The sequence below is a fragment of the Typopeltis vanoorti genome, chromosome 25 (assembly GCF_054136105.1).
Source record: "Typopeltis vanoorti isolate ZY-2024b chromosome 25, IOZ_Tvanoo_1.0, whole genome shotgun sequence".
Taxonomy (NCBI): domain Eukaryota; kingdom Metazoa; phylum Arthropoda; class Arachnida; order Uropygi; family Thelyphonidae; genus Typopeltis; species Typopeltis vanoorti.
In genome coordinates this window covers 62,149,486-62,169,880 of record NC_143573.1, presented here as the reverse complement: position 1 = coordinate 62,169,880, position 20,395 = coordinate 62,149,486, and the positions used below count along the sequence as shown (strand labels likewise).

The following is a 20,395-nucleotide window of genomic DNA, read 5'->3' as shown; positions in this document are numbered from 1 at the left end:
AGTAAAGGCTCCAAAGAGGAGGAAATACTTAAAAAAAACATTTTCTTAAAGTAATTTTTTTATTGGAGAGGGGCGCCAACTAAAGTTTTGCACACAGGTGCGCCCCTGGATTGATTTTCTAGAGTATCTATTATTGCAGAAGTTTTGATGCTGTCAAAGGCTGTTTTGTAATCTATAAATACTAAACAGAGAGGTTTTTGATATTCTTCTGTTCTTTCCATGATTTGCTTCAGTGCATGTATATGGTCGATTGTACTATATCCTTTTTGGAATCCAGCCAGCTCTACTGGGTACTTCAAATCCAGAACAGGTATTATTCAAATTATTTAGGTATTGCTTTTGTAAGTATTTTATAAAGAACTGATAATAAGCCAACTGGTCTGTAATTTTTGGCTTATTCTTTATCTCCTTTTTCATAAATTAATGTTAATATTGCATAATTCCAGATTGTTGGTATTTTCCCTTTATCAATACATAAGTTGATAACGTTTGCTATGAGGGTGGTTCATAAGTTTCTGGCCTAACTAACTTTTAGAGGTGATAGAAAGAAAACAACTGTGCCACTTTTTAACATAATCTCCCTTTAATTCAATACACTTTTGATATCAGAGCCTCCATAGCTCAGTTGGTAGAGATAAAGCCCTTTGGTAGGAAAGACCTGGGTTTGATTTCCATCCATGAAGTGAGGATCCTTTATCTGGTCTCTTTCGACTAAAGGTGAGTTAGCCAGTGTCATACAGAGGTAGAGTTTTTTTCACCTGGAAACTCAGGTTTTTCATCCCTCAGAACAAACAAATTGACTCGCGAATACACACACATGGACCTACAGTCATAAAATACATACTTAATCCCTCATTAGGAGGGCTCAACCAGTCCTAAGGGATGGTGGAGGAAAGGGGGAACCCCACATGAATAAATAAAATAAACTTTTCACATCTTTGAATTAACATTTCTATGCCCCTGAAAAAAATAGTCTGTATTTTTGTCTGCAAATTGGCTTAAAACTGCATCTTTCACCTCAATGTCATCTGCAAATATCACCTGAAGAAAGATCTTCCTCAAAGATCTTTCTTCAGTTTTGAGAAGAGGCACTAGCCACTGGTTGCTAAATCTGGGCTGCGGGTCAGGTGTTCAAACTCCTAGAAGCTACAGTCCTTCACTGCAGCCTTTGCAACAATAGCTGTATGGACTGAAGCAGGCAAACACCATCACTCAGCATTCAGTGGTATTCCTTTCCTTGAAGTCAATCAAGAGAATTCCTTTGCAATCCCAAAAAGATTGTTGCCTTCTTAGTGGACTGAGTGACCTTGGCTTTTCTCAGCAGTGCTTCACCTGGTTTGTGCCACTCCATGGAATCCTTTTTGGAAAGAGGACCATGATTTCATCCCTGGTGGTAACAGATTCCAGCTTCTCTCTGATTCTCTTGGTAAAGCTCTAAAAATCTGATGGAACAGATCATACAATGCTCCTTCTAAATTGAAGAGAGAAGTCAGGACACCTACCTTACACTGACCGTCATGTGAAGCTTCTCAAGAATGATGTGAAAGATGGTTGTTATAGAAAGCCCCAACCTTGCTGAGATTTCTCTGAGCTTCAGCTGTCTGTCACTGAGCAGTTCCTCCTCAACAAGAGAGACATTTTCCTCAGTCATCACTTCCATAGGTTGATCATCACGAGGACCATCTTCGATGCTCTCTCTCTAGGTGAAACTATAATAAATTTAGTTTAATCCTTTATCCAAGTGTGTGCAAACAAAGTTTGCGCCTGAAAGTATCTTCAGGACTGGGGTAAAGTGGTACAACACCGGGCAACTCCTTGCAAAGGTGGAGCAAGCTATCAACACTCCTATCTCAATATCTCCCATAATGCAAAACACATCTCCTAGCAGATATGTATAATGTTATGCATTAAGGGAAGGGCCACTACCCAGACTAGTTTCGACCTTTATTGAGGTCTCTTCAGTGGGAGCCAGACCCAAGTGGAGATACCAGGCAGAAGCATTAGCAAGGTCATCTCCTCCTATAGGAGCTGCCAAACGGTGTGCTACATTTTTATTAAATTACTCTGGATTTAGAGAAAGATGTTGAAAGTTTATTTTTCACTTGGTCAGACTATAATAAATTTAGTTTAATCCTTTATCCAAGTGTGTGCAAACAAAGTTTGTACCTGAAAGTATCTATCTTCACCTTGCTACCTTGCTAATGCGTCTGCCTGGTATCTCCACTTGGGCCTGGCTCCCACTGAAGAGACCTCGATAAAGGTCGAAACTAATCTGGGTAGTGGCCCTTCCCTTAATGCATAACATTATACATATCCGCAAGGAGATGTGTTTTGCATTATGGGAGATACAGAGATAGGAGTGTTGATAGCTTGCTCCACCTTTGCAAGGAGTTGCTCAGTGTTGTACCACTTTACCACAGTCCTGAAGATACTTTCAGGCACAAACTTTGTTTGCACACACTTGGATAAAGGATTAACTAAATTTATTATAGTCTGACCAAGTGAAAAATAAACTTTCAACATCTTTCTCTAAATCCAGAGTAATTTAATAAAAAGGGCACACCGTTTGGCAGCTCCTATAGGAGGAGATGACCTTGCTAATGCTTCTGCCTGGTATCTCCACTTGGGTCTGGCTCCCACTGAAGAGACCTCAATAAAGGTCGAAACTAGTCTGGGTAGTGGCCCTTCCCTTAATGCATAGCATTATATATATATATATCTGCAAGGAGATGTGTTTTGCATTATGGGAGATACTGAGATAGGAGTGTTGGTAGCTTGCTCTACCTTTGCAAGGAGTTGCCCGGTGTTGTACCACTTTACCTCAGTCCTGAAGATACTTTCAGGCGCAAACTTTGTTTGCACACACTTGGATAAAGGATTAAACTAAATTTATTATAGTTTGACAAAGTGTAAAATAAACTTTCAACATCTAGGTGAAACTGTTTAACCCATTCCTTCACAGTGGAATATGAAGGAGAAGCTTCCCCATTAACCTCCAATCGCTGTTTGATAGCACTTGGAGAAAGCTCTTCTTTGGTGAAAAATTTTATCACAGCAAAGTATTCAATTTTTAACATTACAGCCACTTAGCATGCCACATGTTAATCAAACGAGTGCTTCCAACTGAATGAAGCAGGTAGAGAGTTGAAACTGGTACACCAAGCTCCCCATAGATGGTGCTATCCATCGCACATGCCGTTTAATCCTTGGCATGAATTTTGTATGTCAAGCTGGAACCTCTCTCGTAGGTGTTTTATTAATTCTTCACCAGCAATCTTTATGACCTCAATTTGGATTTCATCTTCTCGTGGAGCTTTTGACCTACAGACATTCACAAAACATCCACACTTATAGTGGCATTCAAAGCTGTGATCTGTTGGTTGGAGAGCAAAAGTGTTATTCACTTGGCAAATTGGGCCAGCATACTGAGTATACCATAATTACCTCTACTCAGGCATTCTTGAATTCTAACATCAAGTTCTTTACTAATATTTTCATTTTTGGCACATTTCAGCTACTGATGCTCTCTGTTCATTCCATTAATTTTTCTCAGAATCACATCTATTGATTTCTATCTTCAAATAGTAGATGATATTTGTAATGTAATGTTAGACTACTACCCTGCTTATTAAAGATCTCAAGTATATTGAAAAAGTTCCATGTTTGGTCTCTAGAGCAGGGTTCCCAGATTCAAAGATATATAATCCTTAGCTCACCACTAACATACGAAAAATTTACAACCTTTTGCAGGTAGTATTCACATAAAAAAAAAGTTTTATTTCTAGCCTCTCTCTCAGATCTATAAGTTAAAATTGGTTTGAACATCCCAGTATCTCTAGTATGTGCATGCACGTACTAGAGAGTTTAGTATTTTGGCTATTTCTCTCTTCTTCATTTAACTAGCTTCTGATTTTATTATCTATTTCTAAATTTACTTTGCCATCCTCACTAATATTCCAGTTAAATAGCTTAAACATGTAATCTGCTCTACAGCTTCGTTACCAAGAATGCAGTTGATGTTGTCTGCTTTCTTGCTGATGTAATCAGAAGTAAAGCATTTTCTGCCTGTTTTAGAAGTCTTTTATATTTTGCTTCTATTTCCATTGCATTTTGCTAGCAGTAAACAGGACAGAACACTGTATTGCAGTGGTTCTCAAAGGGTGCGCCCTAGAAGATTTCCGGGTGCGCCCTGTGGTATTCCAGAGAAATATCTGTCCAGATATAAAAATAAATATAGTTACTCTATTATACTTTTCATTACGGATATACCGCTCTTTTTGTCAACACATCATTATTATATTAATTAACAGCAGTTTTTCTTGCAAAGAGAACAAGAATATGGTTTATTTTTGTTGTGTATATTACTTATTTTAAAAGTGTTGAAAGTGGATGTTATGTGCATATTACTTATTTTCAGATAAATACACCCAAATAAAATGGATAGATTTCTCAAAAAGAAGCATGATATTGAAGAATCAGATTCTGGAAGTGAGCAAAAGTAAAGTGCAAGTAAGAAAGCAAAATCGCAGCCTACTCACAAATATAATGAAAGTTATTTAAGCTTTGGTTTTACTTGGACCGGAAGTGAAGATCATCCTTTGCCGCTATGTTTAGTATGTGGATGTAAAATGGCAAATGAATCATTGCTTCCTAGTAAATTGAGTAAACATTTTAAAACTATACACTCTAATTTACAAGATAAATCTGTAAGTTTTTTCAAGAGGCTGTCTGAACAGCAAACAAAAGGCAGCAAAAATCTTTTAAAAGTATAATGACTGTTTCTGATAAGGCTCAAATCGCCTTCCTATCAAGTCTCAGAACTGATAGCAAAAAATATGAAAGATCATACTTTAGGTGAGTCACTTATTTTGCCTGCATGCAAAAAAATGGTCATGACAATGCTAGGAAATGAAGAAGCAATGAAAATAAGCAAGATTCCTCTGTCCAACGATACAGTTCACAGGCGTATTATAGAAATGTCTTCTGATATCGAGAAAAATGTATGCAGTAATAAACTTCAATATTCAAATTTTGCATTGCAAGTTGATGAGTCAAACAGACATTACCAACAAGGCGCAACTCTTAGCATTCGTCCATTTTATTAATGAAGATCAAATAGTAAATCAGTTTCTTTTTTGCAAAGAATTAAGTGTGTCTACAAAAGGCAAGGATGTTTTTAACATTTTGAATAGCTATCTTGATAAATGGCAGTTAACATGGAAGTCGTGTAGGCATTTGTACAGAGCCCCTTCCATGGTAGGCTGTGTTAAGGGCCTTACATCTTTTGTAAAAAAACAAAATGAGAATGTTATCGTAACTCACTGCTTTCTTCATAGGGAGGCCTTGATGGCAAAAACATTGGGAGAAAAATTAAGAGAAGTTTTAGATCAAGTTGTTCAGATGGTAAACTTTATTAAAACAAGCCCTGTCAAATCGTGTTTATTCGAAAAGCTTTGTATTGATATGGATTCACAACACAGATGGCTGCTTTTACACACTGAGGTGAGGTGGCTGTCAAGGGGGAAAGTACTTACCCGTGTACATGAGCTATGACAAGAACTTCTTGCGTTTTCTGAAAAGATGAAACAATTACATTTTTGTAACCTCCTTCAGTGCAAATTTTGGATTGCCAGGTTACAGTATTTGGCCAATATATTTCAGCAGCTCAATATTTTGAATACTAGCATGCAAGGGAAAGAAGAAAATATTCTCACATCCACTGACAAAATGAAAGCGTTCCAGAGAAAACTACAGATTTGGAAAAGAAAAGCTATTGAAGGTAATTTGGAAATGTTTCCATTGATAAGTAACACTTGCATAAATGAAACACTTCCAATAATAGTTGAACATTTAACAAGTTTAGAAGAAAAACTGAGTTCTTATTTTCCATCACTTAACACTGAACAATACGATTGGATTAGAAACCCATTTATGGAAACTTCAAGTGATTTTGGTTTAACATTAACAGAAGAAAAAGAACTGGCAGCTATATCCACTGATCATGGATTGATGATTAAATATAAGGAATTGTCTCTTGAAGCCTTTTGGATTTCTATTAAAGAAGAATATGTGTCAATATCTAAAATAGCTTTGAACATTTTACTACAATTTTCAACATCATATTTATGTGAATTAGGATTTTCTACCCTCACCACAATTAAGTGTAAAAAGAGAGGAACTCTTCAATGTATTGACGAGGAAGTGAGAGTTTGCCTTTCAAATATATGCACAAACATTGAAGCAATCGCTAGGACACATCAGGCTCATGTTTCTCATACACACAAGAATGAATAAACTTAAGGTATGTTTCATTTTATTTTTTTCGCATTATTATTTTTTCTGTAATATTTGACTTAATTATTATAACATATTTCTCAGAAATTTGTATATAGTGCGCCTACAATTATTTGTAGGATTTTAAATGCGCCCCGACTTCAAAAAGTTTGAGAACCACTGCTGTATTGTATACTTACTGATACTGTTCTTATCTACTGAACAGGTTGTGATTATCAGGTACTTGGATAACACACAAAAGATCGAAGAATATAGCTGGTCTTAAAGAAAAGTACATAAGGGATGCTAATTTTTTGTGCGATTTAAAAGAGGTCAAAAGATTGTATTATTATTTTTAAGAGCTTGGCCATCTTGCTAATAGATATATTGGATGAAGATTGATTTAGTGCAGTATATATTTGGAGGGGATGGTGGAGAAGAAATTGGGTATTAATATTTTTTCTGATTCAGTGGGAATTGTAGCCATTGGATAAAAAGGTGTTATGTATGTGTTGAGATCATAAGTGAGTACCTTGTCATCCAAGTAAATCAATTTTACCCTGCTGACCAGAGTCTTTATAATGCCAAACTGTTGAGAGGTTAGTGGTGCAGTTGTGGGCGAGTTTCCTATAGGCAGTGAATGCCAAGGATAAATCAGGTGACATGGGATTTGATTAACTAGGATGGACAGATTCTTGTTACTTTTTTTTCCCCCTAACACGAATTGGATCCTTGAATGTTGGTTGTGAGATAGAAGGGTTTTAATGTGTCCAAGTCCTGTGGCCAAATGGCAAGCACATCATCTACATAGCACAGCCAAATGGTAAGCATGTGTAACAGAGTTTAAGGCTTTCCCTTCAAATGTCTCCATGAAGTAGTTAGCTGAGGGAAGAAAAGCATGAAACAAATGGCTGTACCTTCTGTTTGTAGAATTTATCAAATGAAATATGCCATTCACAGTTAACTGAAACAAGATACTTGGAGGAAATGCAGCATGAATTAGAACAAAGATGTCTTTAAATGGAACATTGGGAACAAAGCGGAAACATCAAAACTGACCATAAAGTCAGTGATGAGGAGGGTGAGGTTTTTTTTTATAATGGATAATGTTGTCATTTTCTTCCTAAAACATTAGGATGAATGACAATCAATGTATAAGCTTGAACACCTGTCTTGTGCACTGCTAGTTTAGTTTTTTTTGGCTAATTTCTCTCTTATTCCATACAAATTTCTTTGAATGGCTCCCCACCATACTGGCTCTGATTGATCTATTTCTGTATTTGCTAAACAATGAAATATTTTACTTGTTCTATATGTTGTAGAACCTATTTGTCTACATTGCCTATATTCCATGAATGTAGGCAATGTTTTCACATCCCTGTCTATTTCAGAAGTTCTTGTCTTCTCATTGCTAGGGTTTGTATATGCCCCGTATTTTACGGGATTGTCCCTTATTACGAGTTTGTGTCCTGGCGTCCTGATAAAACTCTTCGGGACGCAGAATTGTCCTGTAATTTGTGTTTAACATTCCCATTCAACATGTCAGTATTGCCAATTGATCATAAAATTGTCTTATCAATTGGCAATACTGACAATTGATAAGGACTGAATACCCTTTTATTATACCATGTAATTGTGATGGCAAAGTTGACGAGAAAGTGAAATGTACATAATGTAATGCAATATTCAGCATACAACATGGCAGTCGGTCAGACATCACGCAGCACATCGCTACGAAGAGACACAAATTAGCAGAAAATGCAAGTAGTAAAGTGTCAGATTATTTTTCTAAAAAAACAATGGGTGAAATGGAAAGAAATCTTGCAGCTGATGAAGCTACACTTGCATATCATGTATGCATGCACAAACAGAGTTTCAGTTCGATGGACTGCACGTTGAAAATAATCCGGAAACTATGTGAGAAAAAGTTCACTTGCGGTCAAAAGAAGACTCAAGCTATAATTGTGAGTATATGCACCTTATGCAATTGCTGTTTTCAGAAACGAACTTGAGAAAGCTAATTATGTGTCAATAATGATAGACAGTTCTAACCACGGTGCTTTGAAAATAGTTCCAGTTCTAGTTCAATACTTCATACCAGAAGATGCCATAGTTTTGATGGCATCTTCTGGTATGAAGTATTGAACTAGAACTGGAACCTGAAATCTAGAGTTTTTAGATTTGCCGTGTGAAACTGCAGACCAACTTGCAGAATATGTATGCCAACTAATGACAAAGTGGAATATTGAAAAGAAAGTTGTTGCCTTGTCAGCAGATAATACTAATACAAATTTTGGTGGAAGTTCCAGAAGAGGAAAGAACAATGTTTTTCATAAATTGAAATCAAAATTGAATCATACATTGATAGGAGTTTTTTTTTTTTTTTAATATATATATATATATATATATATATATTTATTTATTTATTTATTATTTTTTTTTTATCACTAGAGGTCAGGCCAGGGAAAAGGATTAATTAACTACGTAGATTTAGTTTAATGGTATACAGGGCTAGGGCATGTAGCTTGGTTCCTTATACACTTGTATCCTTCTGATGATGACCTCGATATAGGGGTCGAAACGTCAAGTCACGTGTGTTTTTGTGTCCCTAAATTTATAAATATGAATGCTGATCACCGTGTAACCTTAAAAGAAAGAATTGATAGGAGTTGGTTGTTCATCCCATATCATAAATAATGCTATACAATGTGCAGCTGATTCAAGCTGTCATTGAAAAATTATATCAGCGTTTTTATATCTATACTGTTAGAGTGCATACACTCAAAGGTTTTTATGACTTTTTAAATACTGAGTACAAGACAGTGTTAGGGCACTCAAAAACGTGATGGTTGTCTCTGTACCCTGCTCTCAAAAGGATGAATGAAATGTACGAAGTTCTCAAATCATATGTTCTTTCACTTGATAAACCACCATTGCTTCTAAAAATTTCTTTAGTAATCCAGTTTCAGAGTAATAGCCACATTTCTAGAATGCCGATCTGAAATGTTTCATGCAACAATTTGTGCAATTGAAGGTGAGAAAGTCACTCTTGCTGAAGCAAATCCATTACTGAAAGCCTCTTAGAGAAACTTCAGCAGAGACGAGATAATGATTTTGCAACAAGGAAAGAACAGTCCTTACTGAAGGCATTAATTGAAGATGGACTCATCACTGAGAAGAATTATGGTAATTATCAAAATGAATTTTATAAACACCTGTATAGAATATATCCAAGAATGGTCTTCTGACAACCTGATAATCTATTATTACTTTTGAAAGTTTGTCTTGGATTTTATTGAAGAATCCAGAAGCCAGTCTCAGTTGGAAAAGTGTAACAACTATTGAAGAGGTCTGCCCAAACACAAAAATCAATGAAACTGAACTGTTTGATGAGGTGATGATCTTGAAAAAGGCAATTACAGAGAAGAAAGAAGAAATTAAAGCAAAATCTACAGGAGAAATTTGGTATGAATTATTCAACAGTGTTGGAGTAAATGAATTAATAAATTTGAAGAAGATTATTGAGTTTCTTCTGCTGCATTCCTAGCACAAATGCTAGTATTGAAAGACTGCTTTCCCAGATAACCTCCTTATGGACAAACGAAAAGAATAGGGTATCTGTAGAAACTGTGAAAGATATGCTCATTGTTAAAGTGTTTTTCAATAAGGACTGTGTGGAATTTCATAACTTGGTAAAACATAATCATTCTTTACTTGAGAAAATACAGTCATCTGAGAAGTATATCACAGGCAAAGATCAATGATTTAGTATTGTTTAAAGTTCAATTTTAAGATTGCTATAATTAATTAAATTCTTTTCCCTTTGCTGATGTTCAGAAGTAAGAAAAGCAATAAAATTTTGTTGGTTTATTCAAACCGAAAGTGTCCTGTATTTTTTTTTAAAAAATATATGAACCCTACTTATTGCTGACTTCTATATGAAATTCATTACAGCTACATTTAATTTTGTTAAAGAGTCTAGGAGATATATCAGATTTATGTAGGTGCATAGAATCATCTGTATAAACTAAAGATCTGAGTTTAATATCTCTGATATGTTACTGTCCTTCATAATATGACTTATGCAAATGATGATTAATGGTGGAGAACACACAAGCTCAGCTCATGCTTGACTTTATATTAAATTATTTGCCTGTACATTAAATTCTAACAGCTGACTTACAAATTAAATATAGGTAACATATTTCTCTGTACAATATCCAATTTACACCATATGACTGTAGTGTTTTGAACAGCTTTTCTGTTGGCACCTTGACATATGCCCTTTCCAGAATTACAACACTTCATTAGTGATTCTTGTTATATTTCCACAATTCCTTAGCTATTCGTTGTAAAGCAAAAGTGTGGTCTTGAAAACACCTATTTGATCTGAATCCAACTTGTTCTTTTCTATGCTTCTCATCTAAGATTATTATCCGAGACCTCCAGTCAGTCATGGACTGATTGAAGGAAGTTACACACCACCCAAACCAGCTGTCATACCTTTCCTTAAACGCACTCACTCATACTGGATGCACTCACTACTTCAAGAGGCAAACTATTCCACTCACTGCTCTGTGAGAGAAAAATCTAGCTCTTACTCCTTTCATAACTGCAAACAAACTTAACCTCTATAGATGCCCCTGAGTTCTCTCCCCACCTTCCAAAGTTATATGGAAGGCAGGGAGAGAACTATAACTTCCATATAAAGAAATCATTTTGCCCCTTTACAATGGGGCAAAATGATTTCCTTATCCTTACATGCCAAGGTTCACTTCAACATCACAATTATCCTCTGACTTATTGAAATTGTTGCTATGTGACCTTTGAACTTCAAATTCCTACCCACCATTATGCCAAGATTTCTAGTCTCATCAGTTTTTTGTGGCATAACCCCACTAATATAATATGCCACTGGAAGTCTCCTCATGTTAAGTGCATAATCTGCTGTTGTAAATTACCGACCGATTAGCATATCAGGAATCATTGTCAAGGTCTTAGAGAAAATAGTCAAGAGGAAAATACAAGATTGAATAGAAGAAAATGGGATACTGTATCGGGGACAGCATGGTTTTGTGAAGGGTAGGTCATGCCTCAGTAACTTGCTCACGTATTATAACACAGTGACGGCTGAACTGGATAAGGGTAATGGGTTTACGGTGATTCTACTGGACCTTGCCAAGGCCTTTGACAGGATTCCACATGGAATTCTAATCAGTAAATTGCAGCATATGGGAATGGACATAGGGTTGGTGAGATGGATAGGAGGGTGGTTGACGGAGAGATATCAGAGAGTGGTTTACTCGGGAGTAGAGTCCACAAGACGGCCTGTGACTAGTGGTGTGCCACAAGGATCTGTTCTTGGACCACTGCTGTTTAATTTGTTCATAAATGATATAGGAAATGATCTGAGAGGAACAGTTCATTTGTTTGCGGATGATGCGAAGTTGGGTAGGGCAATAGTGAATGCAGATGACGTCAAAATTTTGCAGGATGATTTGGATAGATTGGAGGTCTGGGCTAAGGAGAATGGATGTCAGTTTAATGTGGCAAAATGTAAGGTTATGCATTTTGGGGTGAAAAGATTGGCGGCAGTTTACTGCATTGGTGGAACCCTGCTCCAGGAAATTGATGAGGCACGAGATTTAGGAGTGTTGGTAGATAAGGAATTGAAATTTAGGGGACACATTGCAAAAGTGACCAAAACAGCTCATCAAATCACTTGGTTGCTGAAGAATACGTTGACAAGCAGAGACAAGCAGGTTATTGTTCCTCTCTATCGAGCCTTGATAAGACCCCATCTAGACTACTTTGCTCAGATTTGGTCACCTAGGTTTCTTCTTGATGGGGAGGAGGTGGAGAGGATCCAGAGGCGAGTGACCAAGATGATAGCAGGTCTGTGGAATGAACCGTATGAGAACAGGTTGAGGATTTGTGGGTTGCAAAAATTGGTTGATAGGCGGAGGAGGGGAGATATGATTGAGACATTCAAATTACTGAAGGGTTTCTATAAAATTAATTCAGAAGATATTTTTGAGAACAGGGCTGGTTGTGGGAGGACTAGGGGACATCCATGGAAACTGGGCAAAGGTGTGGTTAGTAAAGGTGTTAGAGCTGGGTTCTTTACTTTTAGAGTAGTGAATGAGTGGAATGCGCTCCCTGAGACTGTGGTGGATGCTGTGACAGTGAATGAGTTTAAGGTGAGGTATGATAGATACTGTATGAATGTCAAATGGTTGTAATGAATATGATTTGGGGCCTCCCTCGATGAGTCTAATGACTCCCTGGAGTTGCCCGTAATAATAGTAATAATAATAGTAATAACTTTACATTTACTAAATTTAAACTAATAGTCATTTTCAGGTACAATGGTCCAATGTCTGAACCCTGGGGTCACCACTAGTCACCTTAAATCTGGCAGATTCACACCCACTGTCTGTCAATCATCTGCCTATCCAAATCAAGACTTTATATTCCAAACTTATATTTTGGGACTCACTGGCTGAAGCAATTAGTATACGCTTCAGATCAAATGCCTTGGCAAAATCCAACAGTATCACTGTGAATCCATTCCCTCATCTAACTTGGCTGTAACATTGTTATAAAATATAAGCAAATTGCTAAAACATGACCTCTCTTTAGTAAATTCATGCTGTTACTTGCAGAGTATATGCTGTCTGTCTACCCATTTCTGAATGTGAGTTTTTACCAACTTCTCTAAAATCTTCACTAACAACACCAGAGATACCGATAGATTGGTGGTTAGACACATCAGTTTTTGCACCACCCTTGTACTTGTACAATATCATATTCTTTCCATTTCTTTTGTTATTTTTCTCAGTTGAGATTCAAGTTATAAAAACATTTCAAAGGCCTACCCAATGTAGATGAGCATAATTTTAGCATATGTGCTGATGTTCCATCTGTCCCGATTGCCAAATTCTTATCAAGATTATGCAAAAGCTCTTCGACCTCATTTTCATGCACCTCTTCATCCAATGTAGTAGTAGCACTGGGCACCAAGTTGCATACACCTAGTTGATATATCTTAGCAAAATGGGCACTCATTAGTTGAACAATCTTATATATATTTCATAATTTCTCTAATTCTTATTCTCACAATATTCCTTCCACATCATCATCATCTTCTTCTTATATATTTCTTGCTTTTTCTTAGACTCTTCTCAAGTATTATTATATAAATCTTATCCAGACCACTCAGCAGAAAGATTCCTCTGTAATTCTTCAACTGAATATTAATCCTCTTTTTTACAGATGGGTAATATAAAGCTCTACCCCAATCATTTAGAATATGACCTCTGATTAGGCCTTTTGAATTATGGAGGTGTAAAAGTTTAACAGTGCAGCCTATGTAAAACTTTTACTTCCAAATTTGATCATTTATGGTCAAATATGATCTTCTCAAGAAGATGTCATAAATGAAATATTGATACATACTTTGATTATGCTTTTATTACTGTTGTTTCAATACTCATCTCGTAACCAGTTAATCATTTCAAACATCCAGAATATCCTTATCTAGTTTTCTTGTGTCATCTGTGTAATCTGATTCCTTTTATAGTACTCCTTTATATCTAAGTTTCTTCAATAAACTAGAGAACATTTTGCCACCTTCATAATCATCTGCTATCTGATTTCTTGAATCTGCCATGAAGTTCTGAGTTTTCTATCTTTGCACACAATATCAGCAATATAACTCACTGGCTGAAGCAATTAGTGTACTCTTCAGATTCTGACACCAAGTTTCTGAGGTTCAGTTCTTGTTCTCAAACTCTTTCATTTTTCTCCAATAATATTTGTATATTTGAATCTATACAGTTCACTTTGTTTTTTTAATCTTTCCTATATATTTTTCTTTTCAATAAGATTTTTATTTTTATCCTGCTCAGAAATAAATGTTGATCACTTCCTTTTTGAAATCTATGAATACTTTTTTTTTAAATCATAAATTAGGGCTGGTTCTAGGCACCAGCAAAGCAAGTGCATGCCAGTAATGCAACTAATTCCATCAATATACAAAAAGTAATTTTTTATATTTAAATTCATGAAATACTAATTTTCTGTTTTTATTTTTTAAATTTTGAAGTAAAAATAAAATGCAAAAATTAACAAAAAAGGGGAATAGTTAAAAAAAAAAAACTGTGTGGGGATAACAAAATATCTAGCACCAGTTCTATCATGAGCAAGTTTCAAGATTCACAATCATCAATAATAACACAGTCAAGATATTTTTCTTATTTCTCATATATCTCCTCTGCATGTGCATTTATGCATATCTTTATGTTGGAAAATATTGTTAGTAATGATCAACATAACAGAAGGAAGGGGGGGGATTACAATGAATGCCTGTACATGTTGAATAAAAGCTTACTGTTAGAAAGTAAACTGTTATAGGTTTACCAGCATTTTTTGGCAACACCCTTACTATCGCATCCTGAGACTATTTTCATCATTAATGGAAACAGCCTAGAATAAAGGTCTTCCAGTTATTAACAGGAACTAAAAATTCTAGGCTGTTCATATTTAGGAGACACCAATTATTAACCTCCCTACTGGCCAAGGTGGATGAAATAGTGAGACCATATTACACTTCTTATCCATGTTATTCAATGGGTATTACAGAATTGTATCCAGATTTAGCTGAATGTCTATAAATGTCATGGCCAGTTGGGGGTTTAATTATTATTATTATGCATGTTCCTCGAAAGTCATCACTCATACAGACATGTTTATATCTTTTCTTGAACACATTCACCAAAGTCAAACTTGTAGCATCTAATGCTAATTCGCCATTTCACATGCTCGCTACATACCATGCTAATTTGTGGTTAGGAAACAGATGGATCTCATGTTTCCTAACCATACCCTTGGAGAACATTTAGGGATGCTCTTGAGTTCTACCTCCACCAGCCATAAGAGGGAAATTCGCATTTGTGTCTAGAGTGAAGGTCCCCTTACAAATGATTATATAAGGTAAATTATTAATCTTTTCACTGATTTATGGATATTCATAAGGATAAAATTAGGTGACAGCAGTCATCACTCACACAGAAACATTTATGATATCTCTCCTTGAACACATTCACCAAAGGCAAACTTGTAGCATCTAACTCTAGTTCGCCATTTCACATACTCACTAAGTACCATGCTACATGGATCTATGTGTTTCCTAATCACAACCTTGGAGAAGTCTAGGGATGCTCTTGAGTTCTGCCTCCACTAGCCATTACTGGAAAATCCTCATTTGTGTCTAGAGTAAAAAGTCCCCTTACAAATGATTATATAATGTAGATTATCAAACTTTTTACTGATTTATGTCATAAGGATAGAATTATGTGACAACTAGATAAAATATTATACCTAGATTATTTTCCTTTAACTTAAAAAAAAAAAAATTAAGTGAACATTCAATTGGCTCATCTAAATAGATATGAAAACTACAGCTGAGAGTAATACCCACATGGACTACTATTTCTTCCAAGGGCAATATCATTATCCACATAGTGAAAAAATAAAATAATAAAATCTTTATTAAAAGACTAACTATTTAGAACCTTCCTTCCAAATGCACAGGAAAGAGTCTTAATTTAATAATGAATTAAATAAAATAGTTATCTACTCTGTGACAGTTCAAACTGCATTCTAGGAAATTTTTATTTAAGGTGAAAGAAGTTGGAAATAAGAGAGTATGCATGTATGATTCGTAAATGTTTAAGATATATTTAAATTTGACACCACGAGGAGCTGAAAAAACATGTGAAATGCTCCCAACTGTAAAGCACATTGTAAAATGGGGCTTACATTATTGACTTCATGGATATTGTGTTATAAAACCTTACATCCCATTTTGCTTTTCATCTAAATACAGTACTTTAGTTGCATTCACAAATATCTAACTTCTAAAATAAGAATGGGTACATTCATTTTACGCATGTGAAAAAAGTTTTCATTTCCAGGAAACTATTATGAAATACGTGAAATTTTTGCGCAGCAACTTGTACCCACAGAACGAAAGACGATATACTGATCAGAAGGTTGTCTTATTATTTTTTTTGATTGAAAAAAAAAAAAATCTGTCAAGGAATAAATCAAACTGAATATGTGTATTTATTAGATTATTTAATAGATTATATCTATTAGGCTTAGTGAGTCATATCATTAGCAAGACCAACGAAAAACCAACAATAACACAACTACTTAAAGTACGGATAATTAATCTATTATTATAATTCACTAAACTTCTGCTATTTCTCTTCTCGAACGCGTTGTAATGCGAGAAAACAACCATGATACAAACGGCAAATTTTCTTACTTTCAAGAGAGTCCGCCATGTCCACGCAGTTTGATAAACTACGGAAGCCTTCACGAGACATATATTTATAATGGAATTTAATTTCAAAGAAATAAAATATTAAAACGTTGTATAAAATTGTGGTAGCACATAAACATGTAAACGTAAGTACCAATTCATTGTGTTTCAAATAATGTGCTATTAGGGATAATTACATCATTGCGTTTAATGTGTTCCTCGTAAAGCCTCTAAATATCCAATTTCGGAGAAGTAGATTTGATAGATCAGCAACTTATTTGACATAACTGGACGGGCTTTTATGAAAATTTTCGTTAACTACATGGAATATTAAATGTTCATTATTGTGCTTATCTAATACGATACGAAAGTTGGCGATCATGGTTTCTGGCTGTTTTATGCATGGTCTTTTTCTTGTAATTCTTATAGTTTCGTTTCTTGGAACACTTTATTATAACTACCACCTTTTTTAAATCCACCTTCTGTTGTTCTTTTTCTTATTTTCTCCAAGATAAATACGAAGTTTTTCCACTTGATTCTTATATTATTATTATTATTATGTGACACCTCCAAGAAGTCCAAAAACTCGTCGAGGGAGGGTACCAACACTAAAACTCTTCATCTCCACCACTTAATCCATGAATTACAGAGAACTGCCACTACCATCAACAACAACACAACTACCACTAGTATTTTTGCATGTAAATTGTGTATGTTCTCAAGGGTGATTTATCTGTATGTGGGATGAAAAACCCGAGTTTACTGGAGAAAAAATCCTACTACCTCCACATGATCGGCTAACTCACTTTCAATTGAAGAGAGAGAGAGAAAGAGAGAGAGAGAGAGAGAGAGAGAGAGAGAGAGAGTAAAGATTCCTCTAGTCGACGAGAATCGAACGCAGCCGTTTTCCAATTGAAAGGTGCAACTCACCATCGTTTTTCAAATTCCGCTGTATGTCCACACATTCCAGCAAAAGCCAGTTTTCTTTAAAGTGACAACACACATGTAAACTTTCCCCCAAACTCATAATAGAATGAAATATAGTCAAACCTTTTCTCTAGAACTCAACCTTATAATTTCTCTTATAAGTATGGTATACCAAAACACATTAATCGTTAATCGTTAGGTATTTCCTGCATATCCATAGAGTAATCATAGTCAAATTCCTGATATACGAGAATAGCCTCATGAGGCATACAAAGATACTGTGATAGCATGATATGATAAGCATACATACTTCTAATTCCCACTGACAGTTTTCCTCCAAACTAGTCTGTTATTTGTCGGGACCACAGTATTCTCAGATATTATATATTGTTCTTCATATGTACTTCTGAAAATGAATTAATCCACCTAGATCTTGGTCGACTTGTCTTTGAGTCTTTCGTGCCATTTGGCATACGTCCTCTAGTATTCTGTTTATGTGACCATACCACATAAAATTAGTTTTGGCTGCCCATCCTTGAATGATAACATTCTTGAACGATTAATAAATATCCTCCTAATATCTTCATTTTTTGATATGATTGATAAGATTAATAAGTATCCTCCTAATATCTTCATTTTTTGATATGATTGACGCCATCTATTCACTCCTATGATTTTTCTCAGAACTGATTCTTCTGGTCCCTCTAGTACGGTGAACTACGTTAATTATCACTCAGAAGTGAGATCCATAACTTAAAATTAGTTGGAATTTCTCCCTATTTATCATTTGTTCCATATAAATTTATTCAATTCAATCCACACCATAACAGCTTTGGTTATTCTGTCCATATTTAATTTTCTATTCTCAATAAAAGTGATGCTTAAATAGTTCAAATGCTTAACTCGTTTTGTTTGTTTTCTATTTAGTATACAGCTGATGGTTTAATGTTCTTACATATTTTCTCAGTCTTTGTCTTTTTCTTGATGACTTTTATCCAAATTAGTTGCATAAGTTATTCAACTTAAGGATCCTGTAGACACTGTACAGACTTATGTAACATGATCAGTATAAATTGAAGAGCTGAGATTAACCTCTCTAATTTTGATATTAGGTTTAATAAAATTTTCCTACAAAATGTGATCCGTATTGATGATCAGTAACAGGAGGTGTAATGTATGTGCTTCTCTTACTTCTGATTTTACTGTACAACGTTTAGTTATGCATTATAACGTGGGAATTTTCCCAGAAATAATATCTATATTTAGTTATGCAGTTCATACTCTGTAGCTACCGGTAGTTCTGATTGATGAGCAATAACTTAATTCCAAACTATATTACTCGATATAATGGCCCACTTATACCATGCAGTTATGAGATTTAAACAGCTTTTATTTTTCTTTTGACCTTTTTATGTGCCTTTTCAAGTTACGTCTAGTGCATCAAGAAATACTTCAGAGTGAATATCTTAAAAAAAAAGGTCTTAATACATTCCCATAATTACTGAACTAATTTTATTAAAGTGAAAATATGGTCCTGACAACTTCGACTTTGTCTGAACCCAGTGTTTTTCTCCAAGGTTTTTCCCCCGTAATATTCTTTAACCCCTTCATCAGTATGTAAGCGGATGTTCTGAAAAGTTCCCTGCCTAACAATAAAATAAAATAAAAAAAACTATAATTTCAAAATCATTTTTATTTTTCAACCTAATCTCCCTTAAGACAAATACATTTATTCCAGCGATACTCCGACCATTATCCCGTCCCTATAGTGGTTCACAGTAAGATCTTCAAAATATACCTCTACAGCTGCAATCACCGCTTGTTTCGAAGAAAAACGCTGACCAGCGAGGAAGAGTTTTAGTTTTGGGAAGAGATAGAAGACAGAGGGAGCCAAATCTGGGGAATGGGGTGCATATTCCAACAATTCATAGTGCATATCGCTTAATTTTCCCATTGCCAAAACACCTTTGTGGGCAGGTGCATTGTCCTGATGAAAGATGATTTTTTCTTCTGCAAACCGGGTCTTTTTTTATAATTTTTTTCATCTAGTTAGATTAAAAGGTGGGAATAATATTCACCGGTTATTGTTTTACCATTTTCAAGATAATTAACAAACGAAATGCCTTTAGCATCCCAAGACACCGATGCCATGACCTTGTCTTCTTTGGCGTTGAACAACCGGCTTCTGTTTGGATTCTGCTGTGTAGGGGTGAATACAAGTCTCATCCATAGTAGGCCAGCAAAGGTTGGTTGATTGGTAGAGCCTCTGCAACTAACGGCTTGTAAAAAGTTAAGCCAGTTTGGGAACGGTTAGTAGTTCGAAGGGATCAATCTTTCGATGCTGTTGGCACACTCTCCCTCGATGAGCCTTTGGACTCCCTGGAGGTGTCACATAATAATAATAATAATATATCGCGCATAAAATCAGTTTGATTCTTTTAAAATGCTCCAAGCACTTGTTAAGAGATTTTCATGCTAGTGCATTTTTGATATGCGTGGCACCGATCTGGCGCAAAGCCTTTTCATTTGCAATTCTTCATGCAAAATGTATCCTACACGTTCTTTTGAAATGCCTGTAGTCTCAGCAATTTCAAGTACTTCGATTCATCCTATACCGGTCATCCTATACCACATCGTGCACTCATCAATGATTTCTTGTGTTGTTACACTTTTTGGATGTCCTTAACATGGATCAACTTCAAGGCTGGTACTGCCGCGTTTAAACTCGGCAGCCCATTTCTTAATTGTCGAAAACAAAGGAGAAGAGTGCCCATAAACTTTTATGAACTTCGAATGAATTTCTATTGACATTAAACTTTCTTTTACAAAGAATTTTATAACCTCACGATACTCAATTTTATCGAT

General features: G+C 35.4%; 1 long non-coding RNA gene across 1 annotated transcript in view; it reads right to left on the bottom strand.

Annotated features, from left to right (window-relative positions):
* Nucleotides 1-16,622, bottom strand: part of LOC150092786 (uncharacterized) — an 84,507-nt gene extending 67,885 nt beyond the window's left edge. Inside the window, exon 1 of the long non-coding RNA XR_016550527.1 lies at nt 16,607-16,622. This is a non-coding gene — a long non-coding RNA (uncharacterized LOC150092786). The remainder of the gene's footprint in view (nt 1-16,606) is intronic.
* Nucleotides 16,623-20,395: the final 3,773 nt, after the last annotated feature.